Source organism: Mugil cephalus, chromosome 13 (assembly GCF_022458985.1).
Source record: "Mugil cephalus isolate CIBA_MC_2020 chromosome 13, CIBA_Mcephalus_1.1, whole genome shotgun sequence".
NCBI lineage: Eukaryota > Metazoa > Chordata > Actinopteri > Mugiliformes > Mugilidae > Mugil > Mugil cephalus.
This window is the reverse complement of record NC_061782.1, coordinates 9,294,187-9,307,387: the sequence shown is the minus strand read 5'-3', so window position 1 is coordinate 9,307,387 and position 13,201 is coordinate 9,294,187. Positions and strand designations below refer to the sequence as shown.

At 42.9% G+C, this 13,201-nt stretch overlaps 1 protein-coding gene across 3 annotated transcripts in view; it reads right to left on the bottom strand.

The window, feature by feature from the left end:
- Positions 1-13,201, bottom strand: part of macrod2 (mono-ADP ribosylhydrolase 2) — a 396,798-nt gene that overhangs the window by 327,722 nt on the left and 55,875 nt on the right. The gene's annotated exons all lie outside the window — the stretch shown is intronic.

Here is a 13,201-nt window from a genome sequence, read left to right as displayed (position 1 = left end):
GCATTTTATTAGTGTTTAATTACTACTATCTCACGTGCTGCGGTGCCGTACAGTAAAAAGAAAAAGTACGGGGCACCACCTTTATTCATTAAAAAATCTAATTATTGAGAAGGCACACAATTTGAAACATCTGACATGAAAAGCATAATCAACCGGGCGCATTGCGTCTCTACCGGGCCGGCCTCAAGCGGATGGGTTCCTTCATATGAGCTGTTCTGCTCAAGGTTTCTTCCTCTTAAAAGGGAGCTTTCCTTGGCCCATTTGGGAGACGAAGGCCAATTTTTTGTAAAGCGTCTTGTGAAATTTTGTATACGCTATATAAACAAAACGGAATTTAAATGAACATCACAGTACTAGGAACTCGGTGTTCAGTTCCAGCGCCACAGAATTTCCGTGATCCAGTATTACAGTACATATTATTCTATTTCAAAGTGGACTAACGTTGTGAGTAGTTCTCACAGCTAGGTGTGCCTACATTAGCAAAAACAACAGGGACGATTCATGAATATTATAGGCAACGTTTTAGGATAGAAACCTTTTAGCGTGAGCTTATATTCTGTGTACAGATCCGAATGTCTGTCTTTGCTGCTTAGGAAAGATGTCCTCCCTTTGTTCCAAACGCGGAAACACTGGTATAAAAGTATCAGTTCTCAAGATATTGAGTGGATTTTTAATCCTTCGTGAAGATCTGAACTCTGAGGCCTTAGTTTACAGCCTTAAGACCATATCTCCCGTTCGAAAACAGTGAAATCCTTCACTGTAATTCAGATACTGTTCTTGAAACCCAGTTTTCCGCTTCCATGGGCAGTGTACAAAGCAACATCTGCTTGAGGCTGCTGTTGTTCTTTCGTGTGGTGAAGTCATGTGTGACTTATCCAATTGGCCAGAGAGAGAAATATCACAGTAGAGGAGAAACTGGGCTGTGGACATGTTGGACTCTATGGTTTGATGAACCTCCCAGGCACCAGGGCAACAGAAAACTAATAACGAGCCAGTGTGGAGGGTGAGAAAGGCAGACCCTGCAGGGGATGCCCGCCTCTACAGAGGAAAGAGTATATACACACACACACTGCTGTGGGCTCCACTCAGCACACTTAATGACATGGTTGCAGCTCACCCCAACAAAGGCCCGGGAAAAGGTATGCATGCAAAAGAAGACATGTCAGCCCCGATAAACAAATGAAATAAAAAAATATATCTTGGAAAGCTAACATAAACTTAATTCATTTCAGATTACACCATCTAGTTTCTGGCACTGACCATTCTCCCACACAAAAACACATAAGTAAAAAAATATCTCATGTCCACACTCACACACCCACAAGCTCTTAACACTGTGAAAGCTTTAATTACAGTAAGGGGCGCCGCGAAAAAGCTGCAAGAGTGATCCAAACCTTAAGTATACAGTAACTGCCTTCAACACTAAATATATATCACATTAACTGGGAATTAAAGTAAACAGATGGTCTACTTTTAGAATACTGAATAGAAATAGTTTCCATATGAATGCTTTCAATAGTTTTTTTTTTTTTTCCTGACTGTTCAGTCTCTGGCTTACTTCAGTCAGAAACTCATAACCTACTACAACCTGAAAGAAACAAAAAAAAGAGGAATCTGTTTTGGGTAAATTACAGTAAACCAACTAAAAGCTGGCCGGAAGAAATTGGCTCATTACTATTCTTGGCCTTGCTGATAATACATAAGCACATCTCCGATCTCAGCTTGCTTCACAGAATCAGCTTCCCACTGATGAATGAAGCAACTCAACAACTGGTGAAAAATGAAATATTACCGCGTATGCTTTAGCAGAAGCTCCGAACGTCTAGATGTTGCAATAAAACGGAAAGACACAGCGCATCAACCAGATCAGTGCAGTTCCTTCAGGCAGAAACCTTTTTGTATTTTATTGACGGCTTAAGTAAATCACTCACGTGGGTCTGTGGCGACCGTCGCATTGTGATCACTTCAAAGCTCTGAGAGTTAGAAAGCCGCCCTCGCACATTCACTCACCTGTGTGATAAATTACAGTTTAGCCTAATGGGGGAAAAGAGCGTGCTATTGTTGGGACTTTCACCAAAAAAAATAATACATTAAACTCAGCAGCTTTGTGCATTTCAGTTGACAAAAGTATGAGACTAAATTGATGAACCGGGCTGCTGACAACTCTGTGTGACCTCACTTATCACTCATGACCCATGACCCATCTGTCCTTTTAACAGTTCCTTAATTACTCTCATGTTCTTACCGAGGTCAAACGTGTCTCTAAACAACACAAGCTGCCCTGTACATTTGTCTCCTGTGTGACACATTCAGAGTCTAATTATGTTTGTCTTTTATGTAACCCCGCGATTAAAACTAATGGGGGCAGCTGCACTGTCTGCCCCAGGCTGCTGTTATTCCTATTGTAATGTACTGGCCGGGCAGCCGGTCACATTTGCATTCCTATAGATGCTCGCATCAAAGCGTCCCCGGATGACCTCCCCGCGGCCGGTAGCTGAGCATGGCATTTCTCTATCAGCGCCATTAGCGGGATCAAAAAAAAAAGTACAGACCACGTGACCCTGTGACTGATTAGAGGTCGGCGAGGTCAGGTTAGGCGCAGTTCAAGGACCTCGAGAGTTGAAAAATTGATGCATATCAATGGCGGCGAAACCGAGTTAATCATCAAGAAATCTGACTGTCCGCGATAAGGACGCTCAGACCCGCTGGAATTCATTACTGGGCATTCTTAGCAGCGACACTAGAAAAATGGAGAAAAACGCATAGCGGAAAAGGTCAAACGTTCAGCGAATGGCAAAAACACAAAAGCGCACAACATAATCACTACACCAAGAGTCGATCCAGGAGCAAACTGCGTTTTTTTTGTTGTTTTTTTTATTCATGATTTTCAACTGGTGTGGTTTATTAACTTCATCTGTCATGCCAGGCTCGAGCACCTCAATAAATTATAAATGAGAGTAGCAGAAATCAAAAGAAAGCCGTCAGTGTTTTTTTTTTTCGGAATCATCCGAGTTAATTACTCCGTCGTAACGTGCAGCAAAAGAAGAACATTCGGTTCTAAAAGAGAAGCGTTCAACCCAGATTACAGGAACAACGTGTTTCATGAACACATGGACTAATTTGACCAGTATGCCAAAAAAAACAACCGCGCGTAAACACAGATTAAAAAAAAAAAAAAAAAAGGAGCGACTGTGGTTTCCTCTCCCTCACGCACAGGTTGCACTACAAACAGACCATAATTTGAACGGCCTCTTAATGGAGAGCGGGGGTGAGGTCAGAAGCTAAACCAAGACATCATGGCCTCCCACAAAGTCTGCACTCGTGCCAATGTGCAAAATGTGCACAGAGTGTGGTTGCCCTTCTGTACGAGTTGAAAGAGGTGACTGCTCCGGCTTGAAGCACTTCACATTTATCCTGTGTGTGGTTAAGATGTGCTGATATTTATAGAGAAAAGCGTGATTTATATAGAGAAACAAATCAGTTTTCAAACTAATTTGACTATTAATTTATACAGGGGAGTACATTCCTAGATACATATAACGGAGGCCTGAATACTACAAAACCTCTGCAACGTCTCATTCATGATGATTGCATTCGACAGTCAGAGATTCGCGCCACCCCGTGCTGATGTCGGTATGTGCGAACGTGCTTTTCTCATTTGCATAATTATGAATGTTACAGTTGTTATGGTTACTCGTGCTCTCATGTGAAACCGGCGCGCATTGTTCACGCGTCTGACACAAAAGGACTCTTTGACATGCAGGCAAGCAAAATAACCCGGAGCCGTCCGCTTCCGTCCTCACAGCTGACCCGAGAATGTCATGTGACTTAGCAGATCATACAAGCCCAGTCTGTTGTTGTTGTTGTTGTTGTAGTGTAAGAGTAGAATGGCAAAAAAAAAAAAAAAAAACGGTGTGTACGATGAGACGTGTCAGGGTGAGTGATGTGCTCCGGTGTGGGGGTGTTGTTCTCTCTCCTCTATATTTGAGCACCCTCACCCCCGCCCCCGCCCCACCCCGCCGCCAGCCCCCCCCGGCCCCCAGCCTCCGGGCCAGGACCCTCTCCATCACTTCACATTACTCAGTGACCTGAAACCACAGGGCCAAAAATCTTAACCAGCTCCTCCGTCTTCTTAATGAATCCAATTTTTTGCCTGAGAGCACAAGGCGTGCGCATATATCCATCGCAACTCTAAATTATCTGACATTAATACAAATTAACAAGAGGCACCGCCATCAAGGCCGCGCCGCCCCACAATAGTCGACAATGGCGGCGATCCTGCGCCGCCGCCGCCGCCGCGCGAAGACGGCGGCCTATTGTTGCACGCCGTAATACGGAGTCAATATGCTCATTTGAAACAGGCCATAACCAAAACAAAAGCAGAGGGGCTGACTGGTGTTGATGCCATTACACTATGAATTATACACAATATGTTATGAAAATATCCATATAATTGACTCTGCTCCATGGCAGCCATTAATTCCTGTCCTCCATTAAGTGGTTTAAATGATCTCGTAAGAGGCCATACATCTCCTCGTGCCCTTTATGAGATCCAACACCACATCCCCCTTAGAACTTAATCGACCCTCGGTCTCATTTATCCACAAAGTCTGATGCAGGGGAATAATTATTGAATTCCTAAAGGTTTTGAGGGGTCCAACTTGTCCATTACCCCCAGCAGGTTCTGCGGCTCTGCAAGAGGGAGGCAAGAGCTCTCCTCCTCTTCGATCCGCTCTCTTCTCTCATTTATGTTAAGCCAGCTTTGAATGTCAGTACAGTATTTGCATGCCGATGGGGCTCCGTCTGCAGCTCATTATTTTCAGATGTTGACAGACTAATCGCGCGCGAGTTTAGCACAGTTTGCTAGCCTAATGCCTTCTACAGCCAAGTCATACTGAACAGCAAGTTCAGTACCTGCAGTGTTCATCCGCCTCTGTCTTATTGACTCCTGCTTTCAGGGAAAGAAAAAAAACAAAGGAAGGAAGGAAGGAAGGAACACGGGAAGTGAAGCCACCCAGCACAAGCAGCTCATCTGTAATGAATCATCCAACGCTGACCAAGAAGCAGCAAGAAGGCCAAAATTATTTCGCCAATTACATGCCGGGGGTTTCATTTGGCTGGAGAAATAGGTCTTCATGTCCCCTAGGGGGTCTGCAGCGCTACTGCAAAGGGGGGTCGTGACATTTTTAGTTGATTAGACATTTTTTATGTATTTTTTTTAATTTTCCCACAATTTTCAGGCAGGGCCACCCTATTGTTACACATAATTGAAATAAAAAAGATATTTGGACCTGTGTATTATCTGAATAGCTTAATATTGAATGCAAAATGATAATAATAATAAATGTATATTTATAAAAAGCAATAGGCTGAGTTTAATATAGAATATAGTAGGTAGGGGGTCCCTATTTAATCTCTCTAGTCAGTTTTAAATGTTGAAGAGTCCTGCCCTAAGATGTTTCACGCGAGGTAGAGCTCTACCTCGGCGGGACTGACATCCCCTTTCTGACGGTCTGACCTTCAGGCGAGCGCTCGGCCTGCTCCTCCAGAGAAGCCCTTCCTGCCCCTCACCCACCGAGACAGCAGCTCCTCCACACCTCGGCCACGGCCAACACTCAGACACTTGCTCAAGGGTAGCGGAGTTTTGGTGTTTCTCCAAGAGGTGCGGAATTCGGCCGCGTCAGCACCTTTCGGGATTGTAAATACAACCTGTCGCGATCCATCAGGGCGCCAGAAACAGAACGCAGACACTTCAAGGCCTCATTATTTCACTGTCCTCAAGCGCAAGATCACCGCAGTGCAGCAAACGGGGTAACTGCCCTGACCCAGAGCGGGGCCGACCCGCCGGAAAAGAGGCATTAACATTTCATGCGGTCTCGTACAGTTTCGGTCACAGTTTTCAAACTCTCGGAGACAGAACCCGGCGGAGCCGACACTGGAGGGTTTAAGCACATGAGCGCAGTTAGCGGGCTATCTCCCACTTTCAGAAGTGTGGAAAAGTGACAGCGGTGGCGTCCTGTGACTATACAAGTTATGCGCGCAACGCGGCTTTGCAGACTGTAGTTAGGGAAATGCCTCCCACCGCACCACCCAAACACACACACACACACACACACACACGGAGGGGGAAAAAAAAGTTTGGGGGAGAAGCCACCGATGGGCAAGGCAGGGTGGTGGGATGTGGGATTAATTAAAAGCTGCTGTCACTGCGGCGTGCGGGTGACACACACGCAGCCGCACGATTACCGAGATCTCTGTGTGAGACGAATCTGCTCCCACAACTCATTTCCTCCCCATTGAGGAGGGGGCAAACTGGGGCCGTCTGTTGTAAAATACCAGGGAAGAGAGAATCATTTTTCATTCAAAGGAATTTAAGAATTCACGAGAAGGAGAAGAGGAAAAAAAAAAAAAAAATGCGGGAAGGGCGGGAGACGGAGGATGAGGTGGAATGCCTTTGTTTTTGAATAAAAGTCTGCTGAATCTATTTAAATCGAGTGATCCACTGGGCTTGTGGGACGAGGAGGAGGAGGAGGAGTAGGAGGAGGTCAAGGGATGTAAGCCACTGTAATCCTAAGCTTGCTGCTATTTAAAATCTGTTCAAGTTAACAGGGTGATGTGTTTGATACTATGACAATAACAGCTTAGACGAACATCTCACTAAACATCTGGCGATGGAACCGCATCCAACTTTACACTTTTCTGCATAACCGTAACCCTTTTGTTGCAGCCAACAGGGTGACACAATCACACCACAAAATATATACTGATCAGCCACAACATTAAAACCAGTGACTGGATAAGTAATAACATCGACCATCTCGTGACAAATGCAGCGTTCTGCTGGGAAACATTTGGACCCGGCATTCATGCTGATGCTGCATAGACATGTAGCACCCAATTATACCAAACCACACCACACCAGACCAGACCAGACCAGACCAGACTCCCCCACCCCATCTTCGCAGCCTGACACAGGCACACCCACACACGAAAATGGTTGAGGAATAGGTCTTGACCTAACCTCCAAATTCGCTTGATCCCAAACTGATCAAGGTCACAACTGTTTTGGAGACACAAGGGAGACCTACACAGTATCAGTACCTACACAGGTGGTCATAATGTTATGCTTTATCTGTGTAATAAAACTTTAATCTAGTGCTGCAGGACATAGTCAACAACAGCACAATTTCAACTTCAAAAATCAATTAATATTTTCTCTCTCTTTTGTGCAATAAAAACATGACAAGCAATCTGAGAATGTTTTGGTTAATTAAACTAAAATTATTAATGAATAGTGATAATAGTACAAGATATCTGATGCATAAATCAAATCAAGAAGCAGCATCTTCGATCACGATACAACTAAACTTAATGGGCTACAAGGCAAGGTGTGGTTGCTTATTGACTCCGCGTATATAGGGATTCCTAGTAAACTGGCTTCTTTAGTGAAGTAAACTACATTACCTATATATTCATTAAACCTGCTTCTCTTTGTGAGAAAAATTGTATAAAAGTGTGGAAATATAATATATAATAGCCTGAAAACTTTGTAACTGTACAAGACTATTACACAACCAGAGTTTACTCTTTATAAAAAGCACATTTTTAAGTTCTTCTTCCAGGTGTCGCCAGCAAGTATCTGACATCTCTACGTGTCAGGCTCGAGTACATATTCGTAAACTTTCCGAGGCTCCTAATTGCAGATTCAGCGAGACGATTTGTCAACGCGCCGTTGAAAAAAGTAAATATCTTGGGAAATTTTGAAAGACATCCCACCTGCTCTCATTGCTGTGAGAATGAGATATATAGCCATCAGCTTGTGAAGTGCTAAAGGTTACACCCCAGCCACAGATGTCATTAACAACTATTCTTATTAAAGGTGATAGCTATGGTGAAAACAGGATCCTGTAGACAAGAGAGATAGCAATGGGTCTTATTAAGTCACACCTCACTGTTCCTGTAGAAGCCAGACAGATCCGACAACACAGTGGAAGTTTGGGAAAGAGAAAACATTTACTTACACGGTGCATGATCTCAGTTTGGCAGCCTTTTCATTCTTGACAAATTATCACACTCACTTAACGTTACCCACTTTTTGTGCTTGTGATTTTTCTCCTCTTGCTAACTAACAAAGCAACGATTTTGAGCACCTCACAAATTAAAGCTCTTCAGGAAGCGAAATGAAAATTTAATATAACCAGAAGCTTCCAGGCTACTAATTATTCATCCCCTTTAAATATGCAGACATTTCATTTAAACCGAAACTTAAGCAGAAGAGGAAAGTTTCCACTTTCGGAAAAACACTGCTGGGAATGCTGGCAGGGTCGTTCTTCATTTTTTAATTATGCTGAATTATTATTAGCTGGAGATACAAGTGACAAAGAAGACATACATTGATGGAAAATGTGCAATAACAAAATCGGGAGATTATTATCGTAAAGGGTTTCTGCTGCATGTCGCGTAGAAACCAGGCCAAAACAAAGCTTAGAGCTTTGCTGCAAAAGACAAAAAAACAGCAGAATATTGTGAAATCCAGGATCTGCCTATTTTATGACTATGTTTGAACACACATCTGTCCACCGCAGATTGCCCGTGCTGCGGGCCAGCAGCATATGACCAAATGTTTCCAGCCTGGTGCTAATGTGACAAGGGTGATGGCTTTTGTGTAAAGTCACCAGAACTTTTCAATGGCACCACGAGCTCGGTCATTAATCACCCCGTCGGCCGGTTGTGTGCGTACATGACACGAGGGCAGGGTCGCAGAGGAAGGGGGCAGAGCTCTGCGCCGCAGACACTTGCCCCAGGAGCCTCAATGGACTTGAATGAAGAGGTCCCATACATTCATAGTTGCCAGGTCACTAATCAAATTATGCTGATAGCCAAAGAAAGCGCAAAGGACAACAGTATTCATTTAGTATCCTTCACCTCCATTGTCTCTCCGCCGGGGTATCACTGGGGTCCGGAATAAATAAGTAACCCCCTTTTCTGCTCAATTTATTTGAATCCCTTCAAATGAATGGTGTGCCTTGTGAGAGAGGCGTGAATTAAAGACAACAATGAGAGGAGGTAATTTGGAACTTCTGACAACATAGTTGTCCCTGCAAGAAAAACTATGCAAATCACCAGAGCCAGATGGTCATAGTTTGGGGCAAATTCACTTAGACAAGCATAAGTAATGTCGGACGTTATAAATATTCTTGATATATTATGAGACAGCTCATGTGCAAATGGATGGTTGAGGTGAGATCTGACCATCCCTCATAAGAGTTATTTGGTTTTTAATGTCCGAGTGCGTGTAAACCTAGCAACCTGGTATATGTCACACGGGACTCGGTGTGTGTATGTCACCCGTGCATATACCACAGCCCCAAAGGGATCTAATGCCTTTGCTGTGCAGCATTTTAATTAATCCTGCGACGACAGAGTGGATCTGGCAGGTTATGTTTGTCTTAGGGCTGGGGTGAAAGGGTGGCGAGGAGGGAGGGATATGACAGTGGGGTTAATGCCAAACCCACCCAAAGGCACAACGCAGCGAGCAGCAGGTCCACTCTTGGACAGGTGCTCCTTCTGGGGTCACCCGCCAACTCCCTAACCACACAAAGCCACCGTCTGTCACCACAAAACCTGACCCCCGTGCTCAGGAATAGAGAAACACATGGCCTCAGTTCACTTCGGTAAGTGTTATGAATTTTTAATGAGAGCAATAAAACTACAGTATTTACTTATTAGAGTTTTCTAAGGTGAAACTATACACACTGGCCATTTGCTTAGGTTGCTCGCTCATTTGAGTCCTGGTCATGTACTGAGGTGCAGCTAATTCAAGGAGCTTTAATGTGAATTTGACAGAGCGGAGAAGATGTATTATCACTATTGGTTTCTTTGCTTTGGAAAATGTATCATTTCAATGACCACGAGGGCTCACATTTCACACGCAGTGTGATTTGAATATAAAGTCGGTCATAAATTTACAGCATCTGAAGAAATCCTTGAGAAATACAAATTTCCTTTGAGTATGATTAATTGAAACATGTTAATGCGGTGGCCATTGTTTCATACCTTGGAGGAGACTGTAGGGGGTGACTGCACACGTCGATGGTGAAACTCAATATGGGCCAGCTTGTCCATGCTTAATCATGTAAAGTAGTAACACTAAAGCCATGAAGGTGAACAGTGTGACCATGTGAAGGTGAGGAAATTCTGTTTCGGAGCGATAATGAGAATCGTTTAGTGATCAATAAGTGCAACAAATGCAGAAAAATCTTCCTTTGCAGTTTGTCATCTCTCCCAAACGGAGAACATACAGTCAGACACATGCAGTGCAAGATCGATAGGACCTCGACCTACCATGCCAATAGAACAGAATGATAATCTAAACCCACCCCATCTAACGTGTGTTTACACTCACAGTATGTTATGCCTTCACTGTCCATAAGCAGCATGTTTATATCAGAATGAATGTCCGAAAGAAAAATTTACTGTAAGTAAACTGAGTATTTAAATGTATAATATCTGTACTTTACACCTGGGAAGGCTTTGGTCTGTCTGCCATTCATGTTAAACCAAAATTAACACGGTTCATGAGCTTTAAGACCAGTGTTTGTAACAGAATAATAAAACTCGTTTTTGGACGGTACATGTGAGCCTTTGTAAAGTGCCAATAAGAAGATCCAAAGGATGAAAGATTGATTGGATACTCAGCCAAGACAGCTGGTTTTATATCGAGATATTAGGCTGTTGAACACTTAGCAGCTGTGAAATGAGAGAGACATGGAGGAATGTCTGTGGAAAGGGAATCTTTTGTGGGAGGCTCAAGTGCTTGAGTACACAATACAGTCAGACTGCTTCTACCGGCACATGATCACAGTGGTATTATACACTATGGAGAAGGAGGGAAACCAAGAAAAGGTTGTGGAGAAAAAAAAAAGACCTCGGCATGTCAAATGAGGTGAATGGAGTGGCAGTGAATGACTTAACTTATTCAGGATTGATACTGAAAATCTAAAACCTCAAATCTGCATCATTTTCCCTAAATTAAATTGCTGGCCAATCCAGGCCTGTGTGGTTTTCATTTAATTAGTTTGTTGTATGTAGCGACTATAGTCTGCCCTCATACATGGAAGGATTCACATAAAATTAATGTCTGAGTTGTGGTTGAGGTATTTTAGGTGTTCTTCTTTAAAGGACCAGTGTGTAGGATTTAGTGGCTACTAGTGGTGATGTTGTAGATTGCAACCAACCATACACCCTTCCCCCAGCTCGTCCATTTCTAAGTATGTAGGTGACCCTACAGCGCTCACCATTTCACCTCACCTTAAAACGGCGTCGTTCAGGGCTGCTGCAGAAGAGAAACTGCTGAAGAGAAACTGCTCTATATGTAGATATGAAGTGTTCATTCTAATCTAGCAAAAGCACAACGATTCATAGTGACCTGTGATTACTCACCAATGAAAACACACTTTTGTGGGGGGTGTAGTCTAATGTACAAGCATCATGTGTGTAATTCACAGTACAAGGGCCACACTTTGGCTCTCCAAAGTAAAGACATGGATATGCAAACAGCATGCTAGAAATGGAGGGGACAAAGAACAATTGGAAAAATAATATGGATTGGGAAGATGAGTATCAAAAAGAGACGGTCTAGTTTTACAACACTGCACAGCCTCAGATTGTACCCGTCAAGGAGACAGACTATTTGGGAAAGGAAAGGATGTATTTTTTGTGAGACTGTTTTGTAAAATATGACAAAAGATGGCGACGGAGAAGAATAAATAAGGAGGTGACCACACGGAGGAAGGGAAGGAACATTATGGACACTATTAAGGCTAAAACCTGTGGAAACACATGAAGCAAAGTGTGATGTATTCAGAAAAACGTGAGAGCAAGACCATATGTCCCTAGTGATGGCCATTTTGACGCTATCCTCCGGGCATGTACGTTTCAAAATGTCAAGACTGCAATACGTTAAACTCTGGGGAGTTAACTCGTTACTGTAAGTTCTCCTAGGTTCCTAGGTGATAAGTTTCCTCTTTTATTCCTCTGGTATCAATCTGCTGTAGGTAGTGAATCAATTCAAGGAGCTGAGAGATCAGTTTGTATGACAGCATGAATAGAAGTCTGAGGTTAGAGAGACGGTTGACCTTGTTTCTAACTACGATATTGTGCTTCTCGATTGGACTCATTATGCCCTTCACATTCATCATAACAACTGTGGTACAATGAAACATATAATTATTGCTTCTATTCTTATGAATTATTGCTTCTACTATTGTTCTTTCCAATAACATGATATCTGTAGCATGAGGTTCATTTTATTTAGTAGTAGACCATTTGTGATGGGTAGATACATGACACTGTAGCAAAACAGTTCAAATTTGGACTATTTAAACAGATTATTTTTGATAGATTTCAGACAGAAAAATTGGGACTCCAGATTCAAAAGCTGAATGGAGGAAAGAATTACAGCTATGGCCGCAATTACAAGGTGAAATTAAAATTTTTCAAAAACTGAAATGGAATGCCCTCGAGCAAACAATTTAGACACGACTCAACACTGTATGTTAAAGGTAAACGGGGGAAAAGAAGCTCGGTGAAGAAATCCTAGAGAAGCTGCGGCGCGACAAATATATGATGCAATCATCCAGATGGAGAGAATTAACATGAGAAAAAAAATTATTTGTTACTTGATTACATGTAATATTAAAAGCATGCAGATTGATTTTTCCCAGCAACCGTACAGTCAAATGCATCCAGACCCTACACACGCCTTCTCAAAGTGTACAAAGATTGAAAATGCATGGGTTAAAATCCACTCAGTTCAAGCTTCAATTACTGAACGGAAGAGGAGCAACTTCACCATGCAGGATTCATAAAGGAGTAAAAGTAACCACACATTTTCAGTGACGTCTTCTGCATTTCGGCTGACCTTCTAACTTACTCGCTGCAGACAGCAGATTGAATTCTCTATTACGCTCACTTCTTTGTTCTTTGTCACTTCTCCCACATTACAGTATGCTCACTGCCTTCGGTGATTCTAAATATATTCCATGTATTATTCTATCTGTGTGTTTTGCTTCTTACAATATTATGACTTGCTTCATCAAGTGTTGCTTCAGCTGTGAGCATGTCGACACCTTTTCTTCTGTGTTCATTTAAGAAGAAACGCGTTGGAATGCGCCGCGCCGCTTTTTTGTGTTTAAAACAC